The sequence below is a fragment of the Gossypium hirsutum genome, chromosome D12 (genome assembly GCF_007990345.1).
Source record: "Gossypium hirsutum isolate 1008001.06 chromosome D12, Gossypium_hirsutum_v2.1, whole genome shotgun sequence".
In the NCBI taxonomy this organism is placed as follows: Eukaryota; Viridiplantae; Streptophyta; class Magnoliopsida; order Malvales; family Malvaceae; genus Gossypium; species Gossypium hirsutum.
Window position 1 is genome coordinate 15,137,755 of NC_053448.1, and position 7,702 is coordinate 15,145,456.

At 34.8% G+C, this 7,702-nt stretch overlaps 1 non-coding gene across 1 annotated transcript; it reads right to left on the minus strand.

The window, feature by feature from the left end:
- Positions 1-274: 274 nt before the first annotated feature.
- LOC121224714 (small nucleolar RNA R71) lies at positions 275-381 on the minus strand. Its single transcript, XR_005922459.1, has one exon. It is a non-coding gene; the product is annotated as a small nucleolar RNA R71 (small nucleolar RNA).
- Between the last annotated feature and the right edge of the window lie 7,321 nt (positions 382-7,702).

The following is a 7,702-nucleotide window of genomic DNA, read 5'->3' on the forward strand; positions in this document are numbered from 1 at the left end:
ACTGGTAATGTTTCAAATGTTGCAAACAGTAGGACAGTTTAGTGGATTACCTACTGAAGATCCAAGACTGCATTTAAGACTTTTTCTAGAGGTTTGTGACTTATTTAGACAATAGGGTGTTCTTGAAGACACCCTGCGACTTAAACTATTACCATATTCTATGAGAGATCGTGTGAGAGCTTGGTTGAATACTTTGCCATCAGGAACAGTGGTATCATGGAATGATTTTTACCAAAGGTTTTCAGTATGGTATAATCCTCCAAACATGAATGCCAAGCATAGAAATGACATCACATCTTTTCCGCAATCAGAGGATGAAACACTATATGAAGCTTGGGAACGATTTAAGGAGTTAATTCAAAAATGTCTGATGCATGGATTTCAGCACTAGACATAGATAAAGATATTTTATAATGGAATTAATGTGAATACGAGGATGGTAGTTGATGCTTCCACCAATGGTACTTGTTGGATAAATCTTATAATAAAGCATATGAGATTTTGGAAAAGACTGTCAACAATGATTATCAATATCTGACTGCAAGAGTTAGGACATCCAAGAGAGCTACTAGTGCCATGGAGCTCGACACAATTAATTTGTTGACAGCCCAAGTATCTTCTTTAGCTAATATGATCAAGACGATGAAGAAGCCCACTACAACTTAGGAGATGAACCCAGTCAAATTGTAATGCGTTTCTTGTGGCGTAGATCATCCGTTTGATGAATGCCCATCAAACCCAGCATCGGTATATAACATGGGTAATTTTAACTGAAATAATAATCTCTATTCCAACACTTACAATCCGAGGTAGAAGCAACATCCAAATTTTAGTTGGAATAATCAAGGTGCAGGAGTTCACACAATGTTGTAAGACAAAATATCCACAATGTACCACTTGGTTACATCCAACCTATGCCGAGGCACAATGCCTAACAAGGTCAGGTATCATCTTCTAATTCTATTGACTCTTTGTTGAAGGAGTATATGGCCAAAAGTGATGTTGTGATTCTGATTTAGGTTGCATCTCTCTGAGCTCTTAAAAATCAAATGCGGCAAATAACGAATGCTCTAAATTCAAGGCCATAAGGAGCATTGCCAAGGGAATGAGTAGTTCAAGGCCATCACTCTTAGAAGTGGGACTCGATTGAATGAAGTTGTTCAAGATGCCACGATAGATGAAAAAAATTGCAACCGCAATCAAGAAAAGATCTTAGAACCTACCTAACGACAGACTAAACCTAAAAAGGGTAAGAGCAAAATACTGTGGCAGAATCAAATCATGTTGTTAATGAAAATGCCACGGCAAAACAACATCGCAACTTGAGGGACAACCACCTTTTCCTTTTCCTCAATGATTCCAGAATTATAAACAAGATGTTCAGTTCAAAAGAGTTTTGGATGTATTGAAGCAACTCCACATCAACATATTGCTAGTAGAAGCTTTGGAGCAAATGCTTAATTACATGAAATTCATGAAAGATATACTGTCGAAGAAGTGCAGATTGGGAGAATTTGAGACTATTGCTCTCATTAAAGAGTGCACAACAGTGTTGATGAATAAACTATCTCCGAAGCTGAAGGATCCAAGGAGTTTCACATCCCATGTTTTATTGGAAATCATTATGTTGGTAAGGTGTTATGTGATTTAGGAGCAAGTATAAATCTAATGCCTATGTATATTTTCAGGAAGCTAGGAATTGGGAAAGCAAAACCTACTACGGTTATGTTGTAACTGGCTGATCGATCCTATGTTCAAGTGCTGGTAAGAGTAGATAAATTTATTTTTCCTGTGGATTTATTTATTTTAGAATTGAAGCTGACCAAAATGTGCCAATTATTCTTGGAAGACCTTTTTGCTACAGACAGAACTTTAATTGATGTGCAAAAAAGTGAATTGACAGTGAGTATAAATGATCAGCAGATCACAGTCAATGTATTTATTACCTTAAAATGTGCTAATAAGAATGAAGAATGCCGAGCTATTAACTTGATAAAAATAATAGTAGAGGAATTCGCAAGATTTTTTCACAACAATTCTGATAGTTACGAAGATTTATTTGAGCAAAGACCCTTGTGCTCTTTGCTGGAGCAAAATAGACCTTTTAATTTTGATGAAAAATTCTTGGTAGATCATGCATATCAACATGGAGCTGTTGATGTGAAAGACATGAAAATAGAGGACATATTTAAAGTTAATGGGCAACACTTGAACCACTACTAAGGTGCTCATGTAGAACGAGACAAGCAGTCGATTGATCTTCGAGATATTTAACACCAACATCTTGAAAATTATTTTTATTTTATTTCATAGGGGTCGGTGACACAAAGACCATTGAGACGAATCCTACCAATGATTAGAATGCACCCGAACCACCAGGGACAGAGAAAACAGAGTCTGTCAGCATTGAGACTGATCGTGGGGACAAAGAGGAAGCAGATATACAAGGTTGCTGCTCGTAAATCAACTCTTCAGACAAAATGAAGTATCTACAATACAGTCCAAGATAGGAAAGTTTTCTTTTTTCTTTCATACAAATTGCATTGTATATATTTTACCATGACATTCTCTGTATATAGATAGTTTGCATATATCTATTCATGCATTGAGGACAATGCATCCCTTAGGTTTGGGGGTGTATTGTGCATTTAGGTTACGTTGTGTATCTAGTATGTATGTTCATCCTAGTATAGTTAAGTTGTTTGCCAATTTCATTTGATTATTAAGTATTTTTTTTATCTATGAGAAGTTCAATCATTACTTGTGATGTTTCTTGATGAGCTTATATTATTTAGTATATCTAGAACATGTGACAGTGGATTTGTTTTTATTATAGTGAGTGTCTTCTAATGAACTTAGGTTTTTGAAGCCAAACTCAGTCATTTTGCCATGACATTACAGAAATAAGGGAGGCACTCCAATGCTTAGAATTATTTAGTAAGTCAGCACCACTTTATTTTCTCAATCGTGCTGTTGACTAGAATGGTGAGTTTAAGTAACTGTGTAATAAAAAAGATTAGGGGCACTCCGCTATAGTAATGGGCTAAGTAGCTAAGGAGGTAGTTGTTTGGTCCATTGATATTTTTAGTTAAAAGCCTAAACTTCAAGAGTGATTTTTTACTTAAATTGTCACATGATTAAGTACTAGGTAATTCAGTGTATGCTCCATTGAGATTATCAAGTCAAAAAATTTTGTGATATGCTAAATCCCCTAATGGTAAAAAAAAGAAAAAAGAGAGGAGAAAAACAAGTACAAATAAATAACTTGTGAAAGCCATGAGCAAGGGTTACAGAGTAACTTGAGTTTAGGTAACAAAAGAAAAAAAAATTTGCATTCATGCATTCATATCTATTTTTCTTGAGGACGAGTAATAACTCAAGTTTAGGGGTGTGATAAATCTTGAAAAATTATACTTCATGCCTTTAAACCTAGTCAATTGCTTGTACTTAGGTACATTTAGTAGCATTTTAGGACATTTCACTAGAATTTTAATCATTGCATGAGGACCTTGAATTGTGATTAAATATTAGGTACTTTTAATTGCTTATGGTAGGGCTGTGTTTACTAGTTTGACAGGTGCAGATTGAGGAAAGAGAACTAAAGGAGTGAAGGTTTGTCGGGGCAAAAGGTAGGACATTTTGTCAGTACGGATGTCATGGAAATTCTAGGAAGACCGAGTCAACACTCAACGCATACCAATTTCACCCCAACTATACTTGTACCAGAAAAATCTGCCTAGAAAAGAGGAGAAGATAATCCTGGCATATTGGTTTTTATCCTAGAAAAAATAATTTATAAAGAGGAGAAGATAATCTTGGGTTGTTGAAAAATGAATTTAAAAAAAGAGAATATAAACATGAGTTGTTGGATTTACCTTAGGGAAAAAGCCTATAAAAATCCAAAGGAGGAAACCCAAAAAGGTTGAACAAAACGGAAGAGATCTTTAGGCAAAAATAGAGGGTAGTGGCTGAGTAGATACAAAAAGAGGAAGATGAAAGCAATCCCTGTCAGGCATCGTAGGACATTGTGCTACTGGAGTGTGAACTGGTCATGCGAAAGTTATCTTCCTAAAGTCTTCCGTATTTCTTATTTTGTTCTTCTGTAAATGGAATGATGAAAATAATGCTGGATGTTGTTTTGGTTTTGAATTTTTTGTGCCAACCCATGGGCTAAATGTCATCAGGTTGAGATTACATGATGAAACTTTTACTTTCTTTAACTGTTGAAGCATATATCTAATTTAATTTACTATTTCATTCAATTGTTTTATTTCTAAATTGTATGTGTGCAATCCCTAGACATAGACGACTGTGCAACATGCCCATAAACTAATTTAATTTTGAACAGGTTGGAATAGTTGAACCGAAATTGAATGATATGAGTAAGTGCTTGATAAATACTTCCAGTAGACTTTAGACATAGAGTAGCATTCATAAAGAAGGAAAATAGTGCAGGGTACCATATTTAAAGCCCATAAACATGGGCAAGGTAACGTGAGGTTTTTTCTCTCAAAAGAAACAGACCATTTTAGAAATCTTCTGAGCAGTAAACTAAGTATGATTTTTCGGATGCATTATTGACAGTAAAGATAGATTCTTAGTAATCTCAATCTTCCAAATAAACATCGTATATCCTTTATTCTTTGCCAAAGATTCTTTACCATATTATTCTTAGTTATTTACTTGATCGCTTACATGGTATTCTCGTAGTAATTCTCATAATTGCCATTACATTTCTACTATCACTTTGCCATAGCATTCCCAAGTATTTATGAATTCCAGCTATCGTACACATCATTATTCCTTTAATTTCTAATGCACACTTCGTATTGTTTTTGTCATAACATTACTCGCATTTTATTATAGTAACTTGACCACTTTTGTGGCTCAATCCGATCATCATGGGAATGATACTCACTTACCACTTTATTATTTGATTTGACATGTATACTTGCATAAATCACATATATCATTTCACACATGATAACTATTGACGGTTTAAATCAAGTATTAAATGATTTTTATATTGGAAGCACTTGTTGGATTGTCTCTACCTAATAATGCTATACAATCAAGAGGGCTTCCCTAAAGCCTATAGGTAAGTAGCACTTCCTGAAAATTTTACTAATGCCATCCACCAAAAACACGACAGTATCAAAGGAACGAATGCTATTGTTGCATTCAATCATTGTGGGTCGAAAAATCAACATTGGTCGGGTCAATTTCCATGAAGTGCATCGATGTGTAGAGAAGAATGCCAGCAACCTCAATTTCCCTTCCCTCATCAATGTTCATCGCAGAATAGCTCAAGTACCATTAAATGCCAATGAGGACATCACACCAAACAAGGAAGGAATGTCTTGGGCTATATTTGCCAAAATCCAAAGGGAGGACACATCAAAGTAACCTCAACACAGTAAGGCACCCACCTCCTCTGCCAAGCACTTTCCCACAATAGAAGCCTCACCATCTTAGAGCTCCTTTTGAAAAGAAGTGTCACAATCAGTAGAGCAACTAGAGCAGAGAATGTCCTTGTTTGAGATTAAGCAATTTCAACTTGCTGAAGCGAAGACAAAGGCATAGGAACAACAGGCATGCTACTGGTCCTATGTGAATGACAGAGAAATGGCTTTAAAACGATCCTTGTAGAAGAATTTCAGCAAGCCTATGCCTGACTTCCCTAATTTCCCCAAATCTTCGCTACCATTTTCCAAGGCTAAGGAGAAACTAGTTGAAATCCACTTTGACAAGGTCAAATGTAACCCTTAAAATAGGGCGTAGACACTATGGCCCAATCTAAGCGATTACATTGACCTTGAAGATGGCCAAAATGATTTAAAAAAAAAGAAAATTCACTTACCTTTTAAAAACATTTGATTTTTTAAAACATCTTGTACTTAACGTTATAGAGTTTTGTGTTCCCTTATAATTAAAAATGATTTGAAATGTAACTTAGTTTTTAAAACAATTCTTTGATCATTTAGAAATCACATAAAATCAGTTCATGCATAAAACCTTATTATGTCAAAATAGTATCTCATACCACAGTTCATAATATAAAATTTAAAGTCCCAAATCCTTTTAAACAAACCCATTTTAATGTCCATAAAAACACCAAAAAATTTCCAAAATCCATAACCACGAAAACATATCATATAGAGAGCCGCTCTGATGATCCAAATTCGAGCCTTAAGTATTAAGATTACCTAAGACACATGAAAATCATGGGTGAGCTTTCAAAGACTCAGTGTGAGATCAATGCAAACACTTATTTTAACACATAATGTAACACACCAAAATATCACAAAGCATCTTTCATAGAATTCACATATTATCACATTTATTAAATTAAAACATGTCATGCTTACAAACATTGCACAGTTATAGAATGTCCTACACATCTCCACTACACACCAATATCGAGTTACCTAGAACTCATTCATCCAATAACACACCAGTTTGTGCACAAGCCACCACATAGATACTGATGAACGGTCACATAGCACATCCTGGATATCACGTTTAAGATCATCGTATATTAATCTAGCCGCAAATCACATAACATAGAGTTGAGATCAACATTTCATGCATCAAATATCATAAATCATAGGTTTTTCACAACACTTAGTAGTTTGGGTCCCTTGATTTCCTCTTCGATTGAGTTTTCCAACTCCACATGAGTACTTAATGTACTCACACATTAATTAATTAAATAACATTTTAATTAAATAGTAATATTAAACTTCACTTAAAATGAGAGTTAGATCCTACACCTTAATATAGATCTAAACAGTTTGCTCCATTGTACAAGTTTCTTTTAGTTCTAGTCTTGGTCGCAAATCTAAACACGATTAACCTATTAAATTCATGATCTATTCGAATAACATGGCTTTTATTATGAGATTTAATATGAAAATCTCACCAATACTTACCCTCAATTTGAATGCTCGGATTCGTCACTCTCATGATGTTTCACAATTAATTTATCAGAGGATTGTTAATTGGTCCTTCATGTTAACACAATACCGTAATAGTACTAATGATTTTCAAAATAATAAAAATAAAATATGAATTATTTAGGTCGTATACCATTCGACCATGTCACAAAATTTTAAGACGAAAGATTTTCAATTCGAAAACTTCACTTACACTTGTTTCATTACGAGATTATCAAAAGACTAAAAATGTAGCAAAATTGATGGTTGGGTAATCTAAAATAAGCGAATAAGAGAAAAAATGTGTTTATTCACTAGGGCAATCGAAAAAAGAAAGAGAAAACAAAAAGGAAGAAATCGATAACTGATGGAAGCGGCTTAGTGGTACACGACTACAAGGGTGCGGTTGTCTGATAGTGGTGTAAAATACAAGTAGGGAGGAGGGTTCGATCACTTTTAATTAATAGAGAGGAGAAAAAAGAGAGAAGAGAATAAAATCGGTGGAGGAGAAGGTGACTCGCGGTGGACACGGTAACGTACGGTGGAGGAATTCACAAGATTTTGCCCCAACAATTCTGATAGTGAGGAAGGTTCATTTGAGCAAAGGCCCTTGTGCTCTTCGCTAGAGCAAAATAGACCTTTTAATTTTGATGAACAGTGTTTGGTAGCTTATGTATATCCACATGGAACTGTTAATGTCAAAGACATGAAAATAGGGAACACATTTAAAGTTAATGGACAATACTTGAACCAGTACTAGGGTTCTC